Below are 21,112 nucleotides of genomic sequence, written 5' to 3'. Positions count from 1 at the left end.
TGGAGAACTCTTTAGAACTTTGAGGCGAACAAAGAGAAAGTGCTATTCACCAGCCACTTGAACGGCTCAAAGCTGCTTTGAAATTGAGACAATAGCCACCTCTTGGCTGGCTAAAGCAATTTCAACAAAGGATCTCAAAGTCACAACATAGGGTGGAGTATGCAAATTTAAGCAGCCCCTGATCAAAGCCCTAAGGAAATTGCTGTGAGTGTGCTGGAGTCCAGTTGTCTACCAGATGCATGGCATTCTTCCAAATTTGCAGGGCCAGTCTGGCCAGGGCATACAAGAGCATGACTCTTCCAGATGACCTCTTACATGGGTCCTATGCTCATTTGGTAAGGATTGCGCTTTGTCAGCAAGACGTTATAGAACCTAAATATATGAGAAACCCCATCTCTCTTGACAAGAGGAGAACGGAATAACGTGCCAAGTGAAGACCAACAGATGCAACTTCCATCAGATGTTAACCTGATAAAGGAGATTAAATCTCCAAAAGGCATGGCAGAAGTGGGATTCGAACCCACGCCTCCAAAGGAGACTGTGGCCTAAACACAGCGCCTTAGACCTCTCGGCCATCCTGACAGTATAGGCTTTTAAGAAATGAATAAAAGTTACTCAGAAACGTCTACCTCCATGCAAGCCTGAAATAATTTAAACCTTCAAACACAAGGTGCAACTTTATGCACAGGACAATAAACACAGAAGAACACATACGAAAGCACTTTATTTCACAGGTATACAGTTTTCATGCTTTTAGAACACCACATACCTCTCACCAGCTATTTAGGGTCCTGTATCCGACTCACAACATTTCCTTGCCTGCGACCTCTCTCTCTACACAAACAACTACAGCACAGGAAGTAGGAAGGCAATAGGTGGGGCAGTTTATGCAAATTTATGCTGCCAATGTGCCTTGCAGATTCATGCAGGATTTCTAGATCCTTGCTGGATACAAGAGAGAAGGACTTGTTCCAGATAAACTATCCCTAGCAGGGAAAGTCTGAGCACAGGCACTCTTTTGCTCTTTAGCCCCTGGCCTGGGACTCACCCTCACTTGCTGAGGCGTGAAATTCTGCATACCAACTTTGCACAGAAGGTATGTTTGTGGTTGTTTGGGGATGGGTGGGAGGTCAAGAGCAGGGAAAAGCAGGTCTCCTTCACTACTAGACTCCTCTTCTATTCCTCCCTGCCATTCACTCACTCTGTCTTTGTTTCATTCTCTCCTTCCACAACACTCCTTTTCACTCACTCGCTCTATCACTTGTATTTTTGCCCTTGCTCTGCATTCTATAGTGGAAACAGCTCTTGAATGAAGCATCTGAAAATGACGTGACATAAAATTTAAAACCTCCTTATTGGAAACCTAAAACATCACAAGACTTAATGTAACCCATTTCTTTCATAAAAAAGATTTTTAAAGTACCCCACAAAAGAAATATAAAACACCACGAGTGCTAGAAGAATATTACATTAACGTTAAAGATAGAATAGGGCAAATGCATTTGCAGTTGAAACTGAAGTTTGGTACTTATTCAGATATTATTTACATTGCCAATTTTTAGCTGAGATTCTAAAGGAACTGAGAGAGAAAATGGAATTCAAGTTTTGTCAGAAGTGGGATTTGAACCCACGCCTCCAGGAGAGACTGCGGCCTTAACGCAGCGCCTTAGACCACTCGGCCATCCTGACCCCATGCTGCTTTTTCATCTAAAGGGTGAGAAATATATTTGGAACCAAAAAATGCACAGAGCTTAGGCCAATAGTGGCTAGAGCAAGAAAAAAACTCACTGCACTCTTCCAAGAAGACAATCCTATAAGCCACTGCGAGGGAAATGATCATATTTCTCAAGAAAAAAAGTAGAGTAAACACAGGACTGTCAGAAGTGGGATTTGAACCCACACCTCCAGAGGAGACTGCGACCTGAACGCAGCGCCTTAGACCACTCGGCCATCCTGACTTGCTTTCCCAGCTTCTTCCAGAGGCCAGACAGCCATGCAGGTCAAGTACTGAAAAGGAATGCCCTCAATTTATTTATCCTATTATATGCACTTCCAACAGATCTTTGAACAATCTGTACAGAGCAGGACCTATGGAGAACTCTTTAGAACTTTGAGGCGAACAAAGAGAAAGTGCTATTCACCAGCCACTTGAACGGCTCAAAGCTGCTTTGAAATTGAGACAATAGCCACCTCTTGGCTGGCTAAAGCAATTTCAACAAGGGATCTCAAAGTCACAACATAGGGTGGAGTATGCAAATTTAAGCAGCCCCTGATCAAAGCCCTGAGGAAATTGCTGTAAGTGTGCTGGAGTCCAGTTGTCTACCAGATGAATGGCATTCTTCCAAATTTGCAGGGCCCGTCTGGCCAGGGCATACAAGAGCATGACTCTTCCAGATGACCTCTTACATGGGTCCTATGCTCATTTGGTAAGGATTGCGCTTTGTCAGCAAGACGTTATAGAACCTAAATATATGAGAAACCCCATCTCTCTTGACAAGAGGAGAACGGAATAACGTGCCAAGTGAAGACCAACAGATGCAACTTCCATCAGATGTTAACCTGATAAAGGAGATTAAATCTCCAAAAGGCATGTCAGAAGTGGGATTCGAACCCACGCCTCCAAAGGAGACTGTGGCCTAAACACAGCGCCTTAGACCTCTCGGCCATCCTGACAGAATAGGCTTTTAAGAAATGAATAAAAGTTACTCAGAAACGTCTACCTCCATGCAAGCCTGAAATAATTTAAACCTTCAAACACAAGGTGCAACTTTATGCACAGGACAATAAACACAGAAGAACACATACGAAAGCACTTTATTTCACAGGTATACAGTTTTCATGCTTTTAGAACACCACATACCTCTCACCAGCTATTTAGGGTCCTGTATCCGACTCACAACATTTCCTTGCCTGCGACCTCTCTCTCTACACAAACAACTACAGCACAGGAAGTAGGAAGGCAATAGGTGGGGCAGTTTATGCAAATCTATGCTGCCAATGTGCCTTGCAGATTCATGCAGGATTTCTAGATCCTTGCTGGATACAAGAGAGTAGGCCTTGTTCCAGATAAACTATCCCTAGCAGGGAAAGTCTGAGCACAGGCACTCTTTTGCTCTTTAGCCCCTGGCCTGGGACTCACCCTCACTTGCTGAGGCGTGAAATTCTGCATACCAACTTTGCACAGAAGGTATGTTTGTGGTTGTTTGGGGATGGGTGGGAGGTCAAGAGCAGGGAAAAGCAGGTCTCCTTCACTACTAGACTCCTCTTCTATGCCTCCCTGCCATTCACTCACTCTGTCTTTGTTTCATTCTCTCCTTCCACAACACTCCTTCTCACTCACTCGCACTATTACTTGTATTTTTGGCCTTGCTCTGCATTCTATAGTGGAAACAGCTCTTGAATGAAGCATCTGAAAATGACGTGACATAAAATATAAAACCTCCTTATTGGAAACCTAAAACATCACAAGACTTAATGTAACCCATTTCTTTCATAAAAAGATTTTTAAAGTACCCCACAAAACAAATATAAAACACCACGAGTGCTAGAAGAATATTACATTAACGTTAAAGATAGAATAGGGCAAATGCATTTGCAGTTGAAACTGAAGTTTGGTACTTATTCAGATATTATTTACATTGCCAATTTTTAGCTGAGATTCTAAAGGAACTGAGAGAGAAAATGGAATTCAAGTTTTGTCAGAAGTGGGATTTGAACCCACGCCTCCAGGAGAGACTGCGGCCTTAACGCAGCGCCTTAGACCACACGGCCATCCTGACCCCATGCTGCTTTTTCATCTAAAGGGTGAGAAAGATATTAGGAACCAAAAAATGCACAGAGCTTAGGCCAATAGTGGCTAGAGCAAGAAAAAAAACTCACTGCACTCTTCCAAGAAGACAATCCTATAAGCCACTGCGAGGGAAATGATCATATTTCTCAAGAAAAAAATTATGGTAAACACAGGACTGTCAGAAGTGGGATTTGAACCCACGCCTCCAGAGGAGACTGCGACCTGAACGCAGCGCCTTAGACCACTCGGCCATCCTGACTTGCTTTCCCAGCATCTTCCAGAGGCCAGACAGCCATGCAGGTGAGGTACTGAAAAGGAATGCCCTCAATTTATTTATCCTATTATATGCACTTCCAACAGATCTTTGAACAATCTGTACAGAGCAGGACCTATGGAGAACTCTTTAGAACATTGAGGCGAACAAAGAGAAAGTGCTATTCACCAGCCACTTGAACGGCTCAAAGCTGCTTTGAAATTGAGACAATAGCCACCTCTTGGCTGGCTAAAGCAATTTCAACAAGGGATCTCAAAGTCACAACATAGGGTGGAGTATGCAAATTTAAGCAGCCCCTGATCAAAGCCCTAAGGAAATTGCTGTAAGTGTGCTGGAGTCCAGTTGTCTACCAGATGCATGGCATTCTTCCAAATTTGCAGGGCCCGTCTGGCCAGGGCATACAAGAGCATGACTCTTCCAGATGACCTCTTACATGGGTCCTATGCTCATTTGGTAAGGATTGCGCTTTGTCAGCAAGACGTTATAGAACCTAAATATATGAGAAACCCCATGTCTCTTGACAAGAGGAGAACGGAATAACGTGCCAGGTGAAGACCAACAGATGCAACTTCCATCAGATGTTAACCTGATAAAGGAGATTAAATTTCCAAAAGGCATGTCAGAAGTGGGATTCGAACCCACGCCTCCAAAGGAGACTGTGGCCTAAACACAGCACCTTAGACCTCTCGGCCATCCTGACAGTATAGGCTTCTAAGAAATGAATAAAATTTACTCAGAAACGTCTACCTCCATGCAAGCCTGAAATAATTTAAACCTTCAAACACAAGGTGCAACTTTATGCACAGGACAATAAACACAGAAGAACACATACGAAAGCACTTTATTTCACAGGTATACAGTTTTCATGCTTTTAGAACACCACATACCTCTCACCAGCTATTTAGGGTCCTGTATCCGACACAACATTTCCTTGCCTGCGACCTCTCTCTCTACACAAACAACTACAGCACAGGAAGTAGGAAGGCAATAGGTGGGGCAGTTTATGCAAACTTATGCTGCCAATGTGCTTTGCAGATTCATGCAGGATTTCTAGATCCTTGCTGGATACAAGAGAGTAGGCCTTGTTCTAGATAAACTATCCCTAGCAGGGAAAGTCTGAGCACAGGCACTCTTTTGCTCTTTAGCCCCTGGCCTGGGACTCACCCTCACTTGCTGAGGCGTGAAATTCTGCATACCAACTTTGCACAGAAGGTATGTTTGTGGTTGTTGGGGATGGGTGGGAGGTCAAGAGCAGGGAAAAGCAGGTCTCCTTCACTACTAGACTCCTCTTCTATGCCTCCCTGCCATTCACTCACTCTGTCTTTGTTTCATTCTCTCCTTCCACAACACTCCTTCTCACTCACTCGCTCTATCACTTGTATATTTGCCCTTGCTCTGCATTCTATAGTGGAAACAGCTCTTGAATGAAGCATCTGAAAATGACGTGACATAAAATTTAACCCCTTCGATGCTGCGCAGATTCCGCCGCTGTGCTGACGGAATCTTGCGCGGGTGTGGTCATGACGGAATGGTTCCGTCATGAGCACAGCTCAACCGTGGGTCATGACGGAACCATTCCGTCATGAGCACCGAAGGGGTTAAAACCTCCTTATTGGAAACCTAAAACATCACAAGACTTAATGTAACCCATTTCTTTCATAAAAAAGATTTTTAAAGTACCCCACAAAAGAAATATAAAACACCACGAGTGCTAGAAGAATATTACATTAACGTTAAAGATAGAATAGGGCAAATGCATTTGCAGTTGAAACTGAAGTTTGGTACTTATTCAGATATTATTTACATTGCCAATTTTTAGCTGAGATTCTAAAGGAACTGAGAGAGAAAATGGAATTCAAGTTTTGTCAGAAGTGGGATTCGAACCCACGCCTCCAGGAGAGACTGCAGCCTTAACGCAGCACCTTAGACAACTCGGCCATCCTGACCCCATGCTGCTTTTTCATCTAAAGGGTGAGAAATATATTAGGAACCAAAAAATGCACAGAGCTTAGGCCAATAGTGGCTAGAGCAAGAAAAAAACTCACTGCACTCTTCCAAGAAGACAATCCTATAAGCCACTGCGAGGGAAATGATCATATTTCTCAAGAAAAAAAGTAGAGTAAACACAGGACTGTGAGAAGTGGGATTTGAACCCACGCCTCCAGAGGAAACTGCGACCTGAATGCAGCGCCTTAGACCACTCAGCCATCCTGACTTGCTTTCACAGCTTCTTCCAGAGGCCAGACAGCCATGCAGGTGAGGTACTGAAAAGGAATGCCCTCAATTTATTTATCCTATTATATGCACTTCCAACAGATCTTTGAACAATCTGTACAGAGCAGGACCTATGGAGAACTCTTTAGAACTTTGAGGCGAACAAAGAGAAAGTGCTATTCACCAGCCACTTGAACGGCTCAAAGCTGCTTTGAAATTGAGACAATAGCCACCTCTTGGCTGGCTAAAGCCATTTCAACAAGGGATCTCAAAGTCACAACATAGGGTGGAGTATGCAAATTTAAGCAGCCCCTGATCAAAGCCCTGCGGAAATTGCTGTAAGTGTGCTGGAGTCCAGTTGTCTACCAGATGAATGGCATTCTTCCAAATTTGCAGGGCCCGTCTGGCCAGGGCATACAAGAGCATGACTCTTCCAGATGACCTCTTACATGGGTCCTATGCTCATTTGGTAAGGATTGCGCTTTGTCAGCAAGACGTTATAGTACCTAAATAAATGAGAAACCCCATCTCTCTTGACAAGAGGAGAACGGAATAACGTGCCAAGTGAAGACCAACAGATGGAACTTCCATCAGATGTTAACCTGATAAAGGAGATTAAATCTCCAAAAGGCATGTCAGAAGTGGGATTCGAACCCACGCCTCCAAAGGAGACTGTGGCCTAAACACAGCACCTTAGACCTCTCGGCCATCCTGACAGTATAGGCTTCTAAGAAATGAATAAAAGTTACTCAGAAACGTCTACCTCCATGCAAGCCTGAAATAATTTAAACCTTCAAACACAAGGTGCAACTTTATGCACAGGACAATAAACACAGAAGAACACATACGAAAGCACTTTATTTCACAGGTATACAGTTTTCATGCTTTTAGAACACCACATACCTCTCACCAGCTATTTAGGGTCCTGTATCCGACTCACAACATTTCCTTGCCTGCGACCTCTCTCTCTACACAAACAACTACAGCACAGGAAGTAGGAAGGCAATAGGTGGGGCAGTTTATGCAAATTTATGCTGCCAATGTGCCTTGCAGATTCATGCAGGATTTCTAGATCCTTGCTGGATACAAGAGAGAAGGACTTGTTCCAGATAAACTATCCCTAGCAGGGAAAGTCTGAGCACAGGCACTCTTTTGCTCTTTAGCCCCTGGCCTGGGACTCACCCTCACTTGCTGAGGCGTGAAATTCTGCATACCAACTTTGCACAGAAGGTATGTTTGTGGTTGTTTGGGGATGGGTGGGAGGTCAAGAGCAGGGAAAAGCAGGTCTCCTTCACTACTAGACTCCTCTTCTATTCCTCCCTGCCATTCACTCACTCTGTCTTTGTTTCATTCTCTCCTTCCACAACACTCCTTTTCACTCACTCGCTCTATCACTTGTATTTTTGCCCTTGCTCTGCATTCTATAGTGGAAACAGCTCTTGAATGAAGCATCTGAAAATGACGTGACATAAAATTTAAAACCTCCTTATTGGAAACCTAAAACATCACAAGACTTAATGTAACCCATTTCTTTCATAAAAAAGATTTTTAAAGTACCCCACAAAAGAAATATAAAACACCACGAGTGCTAGAAGAATATTACATTAACGTTAAAGATAGAATAGGGCAAATGCATTTGCAGTTGAAACTGAAGTTTGGTACTTATTCAGATATTATTTACATTGCCAATTTTTAGCTGAGATTCTAAAGGAACTGAGAGAGAAAATGGAATTCAAGTTTTGTCAGAAGTGGGATTTGAACCCACGCCTCCAGGAGAGACTGCGGCCTTAACGCAGCGCCTTAGACCACTCGGCCATCCTGACCCCATGCTGCTTTTTCATCTAAAGGGTGAGAAATATATTTGGAACCAAAAAATGCACAGAGCTTAGGCCAATAGTGGCTAGAGCAAGAAAAAAACTCACTGCACTCTTCCAAGAAGACAATCCTATAAGCCACTGCGAGGGAAATGATCATATTTCTCAAGAAAAAAAGTAGAGTAAACACAGGACTGTCAGAAGTGGGATTTGAACCCACACCTCCAGAGGAGACTGCGACCTGAACGCAGCGCCTTAGACCACTCGGCCATCCTGACTTGCTTTCCCAGCTTCTTCCAGAGGCCAGACAGCCATGCAGGTCAAGTACTGAAAAGGAATGCCCTCAATTTATTTATCCTATTATATGCACTTCCAACAGATCTTTGAACAATCTGTACAGAGCAGGACCTATGGAGAACTCTTTAGAACTTTGAGGCGAACAAAGAGAAAGTGCTATTCACCAGCCACTTGAACGGCTCAAAGCTGCTTTGAAATTGAGACAATAGCCACCTCTTGGCTGGCTAAAGCAATTTCAACAAGGGATCTCAAAGTCACAACATAGGGTGGAGTATGCAAATTTAAGCAGCCCCTGATCAAAGCCCTGAGGAAATTGCTGTAAGTGTGCTGGAGTCCAGTTGTCTACCAGATGAATGGCATTCTTCCAAATTTGCAGGGCCCGTCTGGCCAGGGCATACAAGAGCATGACTCTTCCAGATGACCTCTTACATGGGTCCTATGCTCATTTGGTAAGGATTGCGCTTTGTCAGCAAGACGTTATAGAACCTAAATATATGAGAAACCCCATCTCTCTTGACAAGAGGAGAACGGAATAACGTGCCAAGTGAAGACCAACAGATGCAACTTCCATCAGATGTTAACCTGATAAAGGAGATTAAATCTCCAAAAGGCATGTCAGAAGTGGGATTCGAACCCACGCCTCCAAAGGAGACTGTGGCCTAAACACAGCGCCTTAGACCTCTCGGCCATCCTGACAGAATAGGCTTTTAAGAAATGAATAAAAGTTACTCAGAAACGTCTACCTCCATGCAAGCCTGAAATAATTTAAACCTTCAAACACAAGGTGCAACTTTATGCACAGGACAATAAACACAGAAGAACACATACGAAAGCACTTTATTTCACAGGTATACAGTTTTCATGCTTTTAGAACACCACATACCTCTCACCAGCTATTTAGGGTCCTGTATCCGACTCACAACATTTCCTTGCCTGCGACCTCTCTCTCTACACAAACAACTACAGCACAGGAAGTAGGAAGGCAATAGGTGGGGCAGTTTATGCAAATCTATGCTGCCAATGTGCCTTGCAGATTCATGCAGGATTTCTAGATCCTTGCTGGATACAAGAGAGTAGGCCTTGTTCCAGATAAACTATCCCTAGCAGGGAAAGTCTGAGCACAGGCACTCTTTTGCTCTTTAGCCCCTGGCCTGGGACTCACCCTCACTTGCTGAGGCGTGAAATTCTGCATACCAACTTTGCACAGAAGGTATGTTTGTGGTTGTTTGGGGATGGGTGGGAGGTCAAGAGCAGGGAAAAGCAGGTCTCCTTCACTACTAGACTCCTCTTCTATGCCTCCCTGCCATTCACTCACTCTGTCTTTGTTTCATTCTCTCCTTCCACAACACTCCTTCTCACTCACTCGCACTATTACTTGTATTTTTGGCCTTGCTCTGCATTCTATAGTGGAAACAGCTCTTGAATGAAGCATCTGAAAATGACGTGACATAAAATATAAAACCTCCTTATTGGAAACCTAAAACATCACAAGACTTAATGTAACCCATTTCTTTCATAAAAAGATTTTTAAAGTACCCCACAAAACAAATATAAAACACCACGAGTGCTAGAAGAATATTACATTAACGTTAAAGATAGAATAGGGCAAATGCATTTGCAGTTGAAACTGAAGTTTGGTACTTATTCAGATATTATTTACATTGCCAATTTTTAGCTGAGATTCTAAAGGAACTGAGAGAGAAAATGGAATTCAAGTTTTGTCAGAAGTGGGATTTGAACCCACGCCTCCAGGAGAGACTGTGGCCTTAACGCAGCGCCTTAGACCACACGGCCATCCTGACCCCATGCTGCTTTTTCATCTAAAGGGTGAGAAAGATATTAGGAACCAAAAAATGCACAGAGCTTAGGCCAATAGTGGCTAGAGCAAGAAAAAAAACTCACTGCACTCTTCCAAGAAGACAATCCTATAAGCCACTGCGAGGGAAATGATCATATTTCTCAAGAAAAAAATTATGGTAAACACAGGACTGTCAGAAGTGGGATTTGAACCCACGCCTCCAGAGGAGACTGCGACCTGAACGCAGCGCCTTAGACCACTCGGCCATCCTGACTTGCTTTCCCAGCATCTTCCAGAGGCCAGACAGCCATGCAGGTGAGGTACTGAAAAGGAATGCCCTCAATTTATTTATCCTATTATATGCACTTCCAACAGATCTTTGAACAATCTGTACAGAGCAGGACCTATGGAGAACTCTTTAGAACATTGAGGCGAACAAAGAGAAAGTGCTATTCACCAGCCACTTGAACGGCTCAAAGCTGCTTTGAAATTGAGACAATAGCCACCTCTTGGCTGGCTAAAGCAATTTCAACAAGGGATCTCAAAGTCACAACATAGGGTGGAGTATGCAAATTTAAGCAGCCCCTGATCAAAGCCCTAAGGAAATTGCTGTAAGTGTGCTGGAGTCCAGTTGTCTACCAGATGCATGGCATTCTTCCAAATTTGCAGGGCCCGTCTGGCCAGGGCATACAAGAGCATGACTCTTCCAGATGACCTCTTACATGGGTCCTATGCTCATTTGGTAAGGATTGCGCTTTGTCAGCAAGACGTTATAGAACCTAAATATATGAGAAACCCCATGTCTCTTGACAAGAGGAGAACGGAATAACGTGCCAGGTGAAGACCAACAGATGCAACTTCCATCAGATGTTAACCTGATAAAGGAGATTAAATTTCCAAAAGGCATGTCAGAAGTGGGATTCGAACCCACGCCTCCAAAGGAGACTGTGGCCTAAACACAGCACCTTAGACCTCTCGGCCATCCTGACAGTATAGGCTTCTAAGAAATGAATAAAATTTACTCAGAAACGTCTACCTCCATGCAAGCCTGAAATAATTTAAACCTTCAAACACAAGGTGCAACTTTATGCACAGGACAATAAACACAGAAGAACACATACGAAAGCACTTTATTTCACAGGTATACAGTTTTCATGCTTTTAGAACACCACATACCTCTCACCAGCTATTTAGGGTCCTGTATCCGACACAACATTTCCTTGCCTGCGACCTCTCTCTCTACACAAACAACTACAGCACAGGAAGTAGGAAGGCAATAGGTGGGGCAGTTTATGCAAACTTATGCTGCCAATGTGCTTTGCAGATTCATGCAGGATTTCTAGATCCTTGCTGGATACAAGAGAGTAGGCCTTGTTCTAGATAAACTATCCCTAGCAGGGAAAGTCTGAGCACAGGCACTCTTTTGCTCTTTAGCCCCTGGCCTGGGACTCACCCTCACTTGCTGAGGCGTGAAATTCTGCATACCAACTTTGCACAGAAGGTATGTTTGTGGTTGTTGGGGATGGGTGGGAGGTCAAGAGCAGGGAAAAGCAGGTCTCCTTCACTACTAGACTCCTCTTCTATGCCTCCCTGCCATTCACTCACTCTGTCTTTGTTTCATTCTCTCCTTCCACAACACTCCTTCTCACTCACTCGCTCTATCACTTGTATATTTGCCCTTGCTCTGCATTCTATAGTGGAAACAGCTCTTGAATGAAGCATCTGAAAATGACGTGACATAAAATTTAACCCCTTCGATGCTGCGCAGATTCCGCCGCTGTGCTGACGGAATCTTGCGCGGGTGTGGTCATGACGGAATGGTTCCGTCATGAGCACAGCTCAACCGTGGGTCATGACGGAACCATTCCGTCATGAGCACCGAAGGGGTTAAAACCTCCTTATTGGAAACCTAAAACATCACAAGACTTAATGTAACCCATTTCTTTCATAAAAAAGATTTTTAAAGTACCCCACAAAAGAAATATAAAACACCACGAGTGCTAGAAGAATATTACATTAACGTTAAAGATAGAATAGGGCAAATGCATTTGCAGTTGAAACTGAAGTTTGGTACTTATTCAGATATTATTTACATTGCCAATTTTTAGCTGAGATTCTAAAGGAACTGAGAGAGAAAATGGAATTCAAGTTTTGTCAGAAGTGGGATTCGAACCCACGCCTCCAGGAGAGACTGCAGCCTTAACGCAGCACCTTAGACAACTCGGCCATCCTGACCCCATGCTGCTTTTTCATCTAAAGGGTGAGAAATATATTAGGAACCAAAAAATGCACAGAGCTTAGGCCAATAGTGGCTAGAGCAAGAAAAAAACTCACTGCACTCTTCCAAGAAGACAATCCTATAAGCCACTGCGAGGGAAATGATCATATTTCTCAAGAAAAAAAGTAGAGTAAACACAGGACTGTGAGAAGTGGGATTTGAACCCACGCCTCCAGAGGAAACTGCGACCTGAATGCAGCGCCTTAGACCACTCAGCCATCCTGACTTGCTTTCACAGCTTCTTCCAGAGGCCAGACAGCCATGCAGGTGAGGTACTGAAAAGGAATGCCCTCAATTTATTTATCCTATTATATGCACTTCCAACAGATCTTTGAACAATCTGTACAGAGCAGGACCTATGGAGAACTCTTTAGAACTTTGAGGCGAACAAAGAGAAAGTGCTATTCACCAGCCACTTGAACGGCTCAAAGCTGCTTTGAAATTGAGACAATAGCCACCTCTTGGCTGGCTAAAGCCATTTCAACAAGGGATCTCAAAGTCACAACATAGGGTGGAGTATGCAAATTTAAGCAGCCCCTGATCAAAGCCCTGCGGAAATTGCTGTAAGTGTGCTGGAGTCCAGTTGTCTACCAGATGAATGGCATTCTTCCAAATTTGCAGGGCCCGTCTGGCCAGGGCATACAAGAGCATGACTCTTCCAGATGACCTCTTACATGGGTCCTATGCTCATTTGGTAAGGATTGCGCTTTGTCAGCAAGACGTTATAGTACCTAAATAAATGAGAAACCCCATCTCTCTTGACAAGAGGAGAACGGAATAACGTGCCAAGTGAAGACCAACAGATGCAACTTCCATCAGATGTTAACCTGATAAAGGAGATTAAATCTCCAAAAGGCATGTCAGAAGTGGGATTCGAACCCACGCCTCCAAAGGAGACTGTGGCCTAAACACAGCACCTTAGACCTCTCGGCCATCCTGACAGTATAGGCTTCTAAGAAATGAATAAAAGTTACTCAGAAACGTCTACCTCCATGCAAGCCTGAAATAATTTAAACCTTCAAACACAAGGTGCAACTTTATGCACAGGACAATAAACACAGAAGAACACATACGAAAGCACTTTATTTCACAGCTATACAGTTTTCATGCTTTTAGAACACCACATACCTCTCACCAGCTATTTAGGGTCCTGTATCCGACTCACAACATTTCCTTGCCTGCGACCTCTCTCTCTACACAAACAACTACAGCACAGGAAGTAGGAAGGCAATAGGTGGGGCAGTTTATGCAAATTTATGCTGCCAATGTGCCTTGCAGATTCATGCAGGATTTCTAGATCCTTGCTGGATACAAGAGAGTAGGCCTTGTTCTAGATAAACTATCCCTAGCAGGGAAAGTCTGAGCACAGGCACTCTTTTGCTCTTTAGCCTCTGGCCTGGGACTCACCCTCACTTGCTGAGGCGTGAAATTCTGCATACCAACTTTGCACAGAAGGTATGTTTGTGGTTGTTGGGGATGGGTGGGAGGTCAAGAGCAGGGAAAAGCAGGTCTCCTTCACTACTAGACTCCTCTTATATGCCTCCCTGCCGTTCACTCACTCTGTCTTTGTTTCATTCTCTCCTTCCACAACACTCCTTCTCACTCACTCGCTCTATCACTTGTATTTTTGCCCTTGCTCTGCATTCTATAGTGGAAACAGCTCTTGAATGAAGCATCTGAAAATGACGTGACATAAAATTTAAAACCTCCTTATTGGAAACCTAAAACATCACAAGACTTAATGTAACCCATTTCTTTCATAAAAAAGATTTTTAAAGTACCCCACAAAAGAAATATAAAACACCACGAGTGCTAGAAGAATATTACATTAACGTTAAAGATAGAATAGGGCAAATGCATTTGCAGTTGAAACTGAAGTTTGGTACTTATTCAGATATTATTTACATTGCCAATTTTTTGCTGAGATTCTAAAGGAACTGAGAGAGAAAATGGAATTGAAGTTTTGTCAGAAGTGGGATTCGAACCCACGCCTCCAGGAGAGACTGCGGCCTTAACGCAGCGCCTTAGACCACTCAGCCATCCTGACCCCATGCTGCTTTTTCATCTAAAGGGTGAGAAATATATTAGGAACCAAAAAATGCACAGAGCTTAGGCCAATAGTGGCTAGAGCAAGAAAAAAACTCACTGCACTCTTCCAAGAAGACAATCCTATAAGCCACTGCGAGGGAAATGATCATATTTCTCAAGAAAAAAATTATGGTAAACACAGGACTGTCAGAAGTGGGATTTGAACCCACGCCTCCAGAGGAGACTGCGACCTGAACGCAGCGCCTTAGACCACTCGGCCATCCTGACTTGCTTTCCCAGCATCTTCCAGAGGCCAGACAGCCATGCAGGTGAGGTACTGAAAAGGAATGCCCTCAATTTATTTATCCTATTATATGCACTTCCAACAGATCTTTGAACAATCTGTACAGAGCAGTACCTATGGAGAACTCTTTAGAACTTTGAGGTGAACAAAGAGAAAGTGCTATTCACCAGCCACTTGAACGGCTCAAAGCTGCTTTGAAATTGAGACAATAGCCACCTCTTGGCTGGCTAAAGCCATTTCAACAATGGATCTCAAAGTCACAACATAGGGTGGAGTATGCAAATTTAAGCAGCCCCTGATCAAAGCCCTGCGGAAATTGCTGTAAGTGTGCTGGAGTCCAGTTGTCTACCAGATGAATGGCATTCTTCCAAATTTGCAGGGCCCGTCTGGCCAGGGCATACAAGAGCATGACTCTTCCAGATGACCTCTTACATGGGTCCTATGCTCATTTGGTAAGGATTGCGCTTTGTCAGCAAGACGTTATAGAACCTAAATATATGAGAAACCCCATCTCTCTTGACAAGAGGAGAACGGAATAACGTGCCAAGTGAAGACCAACAGATGCAACTTCCATCAGATGTTAACCTGATGAAGGAGATTAAATTTCCAAAAGGCATGTCAGAAGTGGGATTCGAACCCACGCCTCCAAAGGAGACTGTGGCCTAAACACAGCACCTTAGACCTCTCGGCCATCCTGACAGTATAGGCTTCTAAGAAATGAATAAAAGTTACTCAGAAACGTCTACCTCCATGCAAGCCTGAAATAATTTAAACCTTCAAACACAAGGTGCAACTTTATGCACAGGACAATAAACACAGAAGAACACATACGAAAGCACTTTATTTCACAGGTATACAGTTTTCATGCTTTTAGAACACCACATACCTCTCACCAGCTATTTAGGGTCCTGTATCCGACACAACATTTCCTTGCCTGCGACCTCTCTCTCTACACAAACAACTACAGCACAGGAAGTAGGAAGGCAATAGGTGGGGCAGTTTATGCAAATTTATGCTGCCAATGTGCCTTGCAGATTCATGCAGGATTTCTAGATCCTTGCTGGATACAAGAGAGTAGGCCTTGTTCTAGATAAACTATCCCTAGCAGGGAAAGTCTGAGCACAGGCACTCTTTTGCTCTTTAGCCCCTGGCCTGGGACTCACCCTCACTTGCTGAGGCGTGAAATTCTGCATTCCAACTTTGCACAGAAGGTATGTTTGTGGTTGTTGGGGATGGGTGGGAGGTCAAGAGCAGGGAAAAGCAGGTCTCCTTCACTACTAGACTCCTCTTCTATGCCTCCCTGCCATTCACTCACTCTGTCTTTGTTTCATTCTCTCCTTCCACAACACTCCTTCTCACTCACTCGCTCTATCACTTGTATTTTTGCCCTTGCTCTGCATTCTATAGTGGAAACAGCTCTTGAATGAAGCATCTGAAAATGACGTGACATAAAATTTAAAACCTCCTTATTGGAAACCTAAAACATCACAAGACTTAATGTAACCCATTTCTTTCATAAAAAAGATTTTTAAAGTACCCCACAAAAGAAATATAAAACACCACGAGTGCTAGAAGAATATTACATTAACGTTAAAGATAGAATAGGGCAAATGCATTTGCAGTTGAAACTGAAGTTTGGTACTTATTCAGATATTATTTACATTTCCAATTTTTAGCTGAGATTCTAAAGGAACTGAGAGAGAAAATGGAATTCAAGTTTTGTCAGAAGTGGGATTCGAACCCATGCCTCCAGGAGAGACTGCAGCCTTAACGCAGCGCCTTAGACCACTCGGCCATCCTGACCCCATGCTGCTTTTTCATCTAAAGGGTGAGAAAGATATTAGGAACCAAAAAATGCACAGAGCTTAGGCCAATAGTGGCTAGAGCAAGAAAAAAACTCACTGCACTCTTCCAAGAAGACAATCCTATAAGCCACTGCGAGGGAAATGATCATATTTCTCAAGAAAAAAATTAGAGTAAACACAGGACTGTCAGAAGTGGGATTTGAACCCACGCCTCCAGAGGAGACTGCGACCTGAACGCAGCGCCTTAGACCACTCGGCCATCCTGACTTGCTTTCTCAACATCTTCCAGAGGCCAGACAGCCATGCAGGTGAGGTACTGAAAAGGAATGCCCTCAATTTATTTATCCTATTATATGCACTTCCAACAGATCTTTGAACAATCTGTACAGAGCAGGACCTATGGAGAACTCTTTAGAACTTTGAGGCGAACAAAGAGAAAGTGCTATTCACCAGCCACTTGAACGGCTCAAAGCTGCTTTGAAATTGAGACAATAGCCACCTCTTGGCTGGCTAAAGCAATTTCAACAAGGGATCTCAAAGTCACAACATAGGGTGGAGTATGCAAATTTAAGCAGCCCCTGATCAAAGCCCTAAGGAAATTGCTGTAAGTGTGCTGGAGTCCAGTTGTCTACCAGATGCATGGCATTCTTCCAAATTTGCAGGGCCCGTCTGGCCAGGGCATACAAGAGCATGACTCTTCCAGTTGACCTCTTACATGGGTCCTATGCTCATTTGGTAAGGATTGCGCTTTGTCAGCAAGACGTTATAGAACCTAAATATATGAGAAACCCCATCTCTCTTGACAAGAGGAGAACGGAATAACGTGCCAGGTGAAGACCAACAGATGCAACTTCCATCAGATGTTAACCTGATAAAGGAGATTAAATCTCCAAAAGGCATGTCAGAAGTGGGATTCGAACCCACGCCTCCAAAGGAGACTGTGGCCTAAACACAGCGCCTTAGACCTCTCGGCCATCCTGACAGTATAGGCTTTTAAGAAATGAATAAAAGTTACTCAGAAACGTCTACCTCCATGCAAGCCTGAAATAATTTAAACCTTCAAACACAAGGTGCAACTTTATGCACAGGACAATAAACACAGAAGAACACATACGAAAGCACTTTATTTCACAGGTATACAGTTTTCATGCTTTTAGAACACCACATACCTCTCACCAGCTATTTAGGGTCCTGTATCCGACTCACAAAATTTCCTTGCCTGCGACCTCTCTCTCTACACAAACAACTACAGCACAGGAAGTAGGAAGGCAATAGGTGGGGCAGTTTATGCAAATTTATGCTGCCAATGTGCCTTGCAGATTCATGCAGGATTTCTAGATCCTTGCTGGATACAAGAGAGTAGGCCTTGTTCCAGATAAACTATCCCTAGCAGGGAAAGTCTGAGCACAGGCACTCTTTTGCTCTTTAGCCCCTGGCCTGGGACTCACCCTCACTTGCTGAGGCGTGAAATTCTGCATACCAACTTTGCAATGAAGGTATGTTTGTGGTTGTTTGGGGATGGGTGGGAGGTCAAGAGCAGGGAAAAGCAGGTCTCCTTCACTACTAGACTCCTCTTCTATGCCTCCCTGCCGTTCACTCACTCTGTCTTTGTTTCATTCTCTCCTTCCACAACACTCCTTCTCACTCACTCGCTCTATCACTTGTATTTTTGCCCTTGCTCTGCATTCTATAGTGGAAACATCTCTTGAATGAAGCATCTGAAAATGACGTGACATAAAATTTAAAACCTCCTTATTGGAAACCTAAAACATCACAAGACTTAATGTAACCCATTTCTTTCATAAAAAAGATTTTTAAAGTACCCCACAAAAGACATATAAAACACCACGAGTGCTAGAAGAATATTACATTAACGTTAAAGATAGAATAGGGCAAATGCATTTGCAGTTGAAACTGAAGTTTGGTACTTATTCAGATATTATTTACATTGCCAATTTTTAGCCGAGATTCTAAAGGAACTGAGAGAGAAAATGGTATTCAAGTTTTGTCAGAAGTGGGATTCGAACCCACGCCTCCAGGAGAGACTGCGGCCTTAACGCAGCGCCTTAGACCACTCGGCCATCCTGACGCCATGCTGCTTTTTCATCTAAAGGGTGAGAAAGATATTAGGAACCAAAAAATGCACAGAGCTTAGGCCAATAGTGGCTAGAGCAAGAAAAAAACTCACTGCACTCTTCCAAGAAGACAATCCTATAAGCCACTGCGAGGGAAATGATCATATTTCTCAAGAAAAAAATTAGAGTAAACACAGGACTGTCAGAAGTGGGATTTGAACCCACGCCTCCAGAGGAGACTGCGACCTGAACGCAGCGCCTTAGACCACTCGGCCATCCTGACTTGCTTTCCCAGCATCTTCCCGAGGCCAGACAGCCATGCAGGTGAGGTACTGAAAAGGAATGCCCTCAATATATTTATCCTATTATATGCACTTCCAACAGATCTTTGAACAATCTGTACAGAGCAGTACCTATGGAGAACTCTTTAGAACTTTGAGGTGAACAAAGAGAAAGTCCTATTCACCAGCCACTTGAACGGCTCAAAGCTGCTTTGAAATTGAGACAATAGCCACCTCTTGGCTGGCTAAAGCCATTTCAACAATGGATCTCAAAGTCACAACATAGGGTGGAGTATGCAAATTTAAGCAGCCCCTGATCAAAGCCCTGCGGAAATTGCTGTAAGTGTGCTGGAGTCCAGTTGTCTACCAGATGAATGGCATTCTTCCAAATTTGCAGGGCCCGTCTGGCCAGGGCATACAAGAGCATGACTCTTCCAGATGACCTCTTACATGGGTCCTATGCTCATTTGGTAAGGATTGCGCTTTGTCAGCAAGACGTTATAGAACCTAAATATATGAGAAACCCCATCTCTCTTGACAAGAGGAGAACGGAATAACGTGCCAAGTGAAGACCAACAGATGCAACTTCCATCAGATGTTAACCTGATGAAGGAGATTAAATTTCCAAAAGGCATGTCAGAAGTGGGATTCGAACCCACGCCTCCAAAGGAGACTGTGGCCTAAACACAGCACCTTAGACCTCTCGGCCATCCTGACAGTATAGGCTTCTAAGAAATGAATAAAAGTTACTCAGAAACGTCTACCTCCATGCAAGCCTGAAATAATTTAAACCTTCAAACACAAGGTGCAACTTTATGCACAGGACAATAAACACAGAAGAACACATACGAAAGCACTTTATTTCACAGGTATACAGTTTTCATGCTTTTAGAACACCACATACCTCTCACCAGCTATTTAGGGTCCTGTATCCGACACAACATTTCCTTGCCTGCGACCTCTCTCTCTACACAAACAACTACAGCACAGGAAGTAGGAAGGCAATAGGTGGGGCAGTTTATGCAAATTTATGCTGCCAATGTGCCTTGCAGATTCATGCAGGATTTCTAGATCCTTGCTGGATACAAGAGAGTAGGCCTTGTTCTAGATAAACTATCCCTAGCAGGGAAAGTCTGAGCACAGGCACTCTTTTGCTCTTTAGCCCCTGGCCTGGGACTCACCCTCACTTGCTGAGGCGTGAAATTCTGCATTCCAACTTTGCACAGAAGGTATGTTTGTGGTTGTTGGGGATGGGTGGGAGGTCAAGAGCAGGGAAAAGCAGGTCTCCTTCACTACTAGACTCCTCTTCTATGCCTCCCTGCCATTCACTCACTCTGTCTTTGTTTCATTCTCTCCTTCCACAACACTCCTTCTCACTCACTCGCTCTATCACTTGTATTTTTGCCCTTGCTCTGCATTCTATAGTGGAAACAGCTCTTGAATGAAGCATCTGAAAATGACGTGACATAAAATTTAAAACCTCCTTATTGGAAACCTAAAACATCACAAGACTTAATGTAACCCATTTCTTTCATAAAAAAGATTTTTAAAGTACCCCACAAAAGAAATATAAAACACCACGAGTGCTAGAAGAATATTACATTAACGTTAAAGATAGAATAGGGCAAATGCATTTGCAGTTGAAACTGAAGTTTGGTACTTATTCAGATATTATTTACATTGCCAATTTTTAGCTGAGATTCTAAAGGAACTGAGAGAGAAAATGGAATTCAAGTTTTGTCAGAAGTGGGATTCGAACCCATGCCTCCAGGAGAGACTGCAGCCTTAACGCAGCGCCTTAGACCACTCGGCCATCCTGACCCCATGCTGCTTTTTCATCTAAAGGGTGAGAAAGATATTAGGAACCAAAAAATGCACAGAGCTTAGGCCAATAGTGGCTAGAGCAAGAAAAAAACTCACTGCACTCTTCCAAGAAGACAATCCTATAAGCCACTGCGAGGGAAATGATCATATTTCTCAAGAAAAAAATTAGAGTAAACACAGGACTGTCAGAAGTGGGATTTGAACCCACGCCTCCAGAGGAGACTGCGACCTGAACGCAGCGCCTTAGACCACTCGGCCATCCTGACTTGCTTTCTCAACATCTTCCAGAGGCCAGACAGCCATGCAGGTGAGGTACTGAAAAGGAATGCC

General features: G+C 43.6%; 21 non-coding genes across 21 annotated transcripts; all 21 read right to left on the bottom strand.

The window, feature by feature from the left end:
- Window positions 1–1,606: 1,606 nt before the first annotated feature.
- TRNAL-AAG (transfer RNA leucine (anticodon AAG)) lies at window positions 1,607–1,689 on the bottom strand. The gene has a single exon. It is a non-coding gene; the product is annotated as a tRNA-Leu (tRNA).
- Window positions 1,690–1,875: 186 nt separating this feature from the next.
- On the bottom strand, window positions 1,876–1,958 carry TRNAL-CAG (transfer RNA leucine (anticodon CAG)). Its single transcript has one exon. It is a non-coding gene; the product is annotated as a tRNA-Leu (tRNA).
- A 632-nt stretch (window positions 1,959–2,590) lies between these two features.
- Window positions 2,591–2,673, bottom strand: TRNAL-UAG (transfer RNA leucine (anticodon UAG)). The gene has a single exon. It is a non-coding gene; the product is annotated as a tRNA-Leu (tRNA).
- Window positions 2,674–3,966: 1,293 nt separating this feature from the next.
- On the bottom strand, window positions 3,967–4,049 carry TRNAL-CAG (transfer RNA leucine (anticodon CAG)). The gene has a single exon. It is a non-coding gene; the product is annotated as a tRNA-Leu (tRNA).
- Window positions 4,050–4,681: 632 nt separating this feature from the next.
- TRNAL-UAG (transfer RNA leucine (anticodon UAG)) lies at window positions 4,682–4,764 on the bottom strand. The gene has a single exon. It is a non-coding gene; the product is annotated as a tRNA-Leu (tRNA).
- Window positions 4,765–6,911: 2,147 nt separating this feature from the next.
- Window positions 6,912–6,994, bottom strand: TRNAL-UAG (transfer RNA leucine (anticodon UAG)). Its single transcript has one exon. It is a non-coding gene; the product is annotated as a tRNA-Leu (tRNA).
- Window positions 6,995–8,018: 1,024 nt separating this feature from the next.
- Window positions 8,019–8,101, bottom strand: TRNAL-AAG (transfer RNA leucine (anticodon AAG)). The gene has a single exon. It is a non-coding gene; the product is annotated as a tRNA-Leu (tRNA).
- A 186-nt stretch (window positions 8,102–8,287) lies between these two features.
- TRNAL-CAG (transfer RNA leucine (anticodon CAG)) lies at window positions 8,288–8,370 on the bottom strand. Its single transcript has one exon. It is a non-coding gene; the product is annotated as a tRNA-Leu (tRNA).
- Window positions 8,371–9,002: 632 nt separating this feature from the next.
- Window positions 9,003–9,085, bottom strand: TRNAL-UAG (transfer RNA leucine (anticodon UAG)). Its single transcript has one exon. It is a non-coding gene; the product is annotated as a tRNA-Leu (tRNA).
- Window positions 9,086–10,378: 1,293 nt separating this feature from the next.
- On the bottom strand, window positions 10,379–10,461 carry TRNAL-CAG (transfer RNA leucine (anticodon CAG)). Its single transcript has one exon. It is a non-coding gene; the product is annotated as a tRNA-Leu (tRNA).
- Window positions 10,462–11,093: 632 nt separating this feature from the next.
- On the bottom strand, window positions 11,094–11,176 carry TRNAL-UAG (transfer RNA leucine (anticodon UAG)). Its single transcript has one exon. It is a non-coding gene; the product is annotated as a tRNA-Leu (tRNA).
- A 2,147-nt stretch (window positions 11,177–13,323) lies between these two features.
- On the bottom strand, window positions 13,324–13,406 carry TRNAL-UAG (transfer RNA leucine (anticodon UAG)). Its single transcript has one exon. It is a non-coding gene; the product is annotated as a tRNA-Leu (tRNA).
- A 1,023-nt stretch (window positions 13,407–14,429) lies between these two features.
- Window positions 14,430–14,512, bottom strand: TRNAL-AAG (transfer RNA leucine (anticodon AAG)). Its single transcript has one exon. It is a non-coding gene; the product is annotated as a tRNA-Leu (tRNA).
- Window positions 14,513–14,698: 186 nt separating this feature from the next.
- TRNAL-CAG (transfer RNA leucine (anticodon CAG)) lies at window positions 14,699–14,781 on the bottom strand. The gene has a single exon. It is a non-coding gene; the product is annotated as a tRNA-Leu (tRNA).
- Window positions 14,782–15,413: 632 nt separating this feature from the next.
- On the bottom strand, window positions 15,414–15,496 carry TRNAL-UAG (transfer RNA leucine (anticodon UAG)). The gene has a single exon. It is a non-coding gene; the product is annotated as a tRNA-Leu (tRNA).
- Window positions 15,497–16,786: 1,290 nt separating this feature from the next.
- On the bottom strand, window positions 16,787–16,869 carry TRNAL-CAG (transfer RNA leucine (anticodon CAG)). Its single transcript has one exon. It is a non-coding gene; the product is annotated as a tRNA-Leu (tRNA).
- Window positions 16,870–17,501: 632 nt separating this feature from the next.
- Window positions 17,502–17,584, bottom strand: TRNAL-UAG (transfer RNA leucine (anticodon UAG)). Its single transcript has one exon. It is a non-coding gene; the product is annotated as a tRNA-Leu (tRNA).
- A 1,024-nt stretch (window positions 17,585–18,608) lies between these two features.
- On the bottom strand, window positions 18,609–18,691 carry TRNAL-AAG (transfer RNA leucine (anticodon AAG)). The gene has a single exon. It is a non-coding gene; the product is annotated as a tRNA-Leu (tRNA).
- Window positions 18,692–18,877: 186 nt separating this feature from the next.
- TRNAL-CAG (transfer RNA leucine (anticodon CAG)) lies at window positions 18,878–18,960 on the bottom strand. The gene has a single exon. It is a non-coding gene; the product is annotated as a tRNA-Leu (tRNA).
- A 632-nt stretch (window positions 18,961–19,592) lies between these two features.
- Window positions 19,593–19,675, bottom strand: TRNAL-UAG (transfer RNA leucine (anticodon UAG)). Its single transcript has one exon. It is a non-coding gene; the product is annotated as a tRNA-Leu (tRNA).
- Window positions 19,676–20,965: 1,290 nt separating this feature from the next.
- TRNAL-CAG (transfer RNA leucine (anticodon CAG)) lies at window positions 20,966–21,048 on the bottom strand. Its single transcript has one exon. It is a non-coding gene; the product is annotated as a tRNA-Leu (tRNA).
- Between the last annotated feature and the right edge of the window lie 64 nt (window positions 21,049–21,112).

Source organism: Triturus cristatus, unplaced genomic scaffold (assembly GCF_964204655.1).
Source record: "Triturus cristatus unplaced genomic scaffold, aTriCri1.1 SCAFFOLD_262, whole genome shotgun sequence".
Lineage (NCBI taxonomy): Eukaryota > Metazoa > Chordata > Amphibia > Caudata > Salamandridae > Triturus > Triturus cristatus.
The sequence above is the reverse complement of the archived record's forward strand: the minus strand, read 5'-3'. Positions and strand labels throughout refer to the sequence as shown.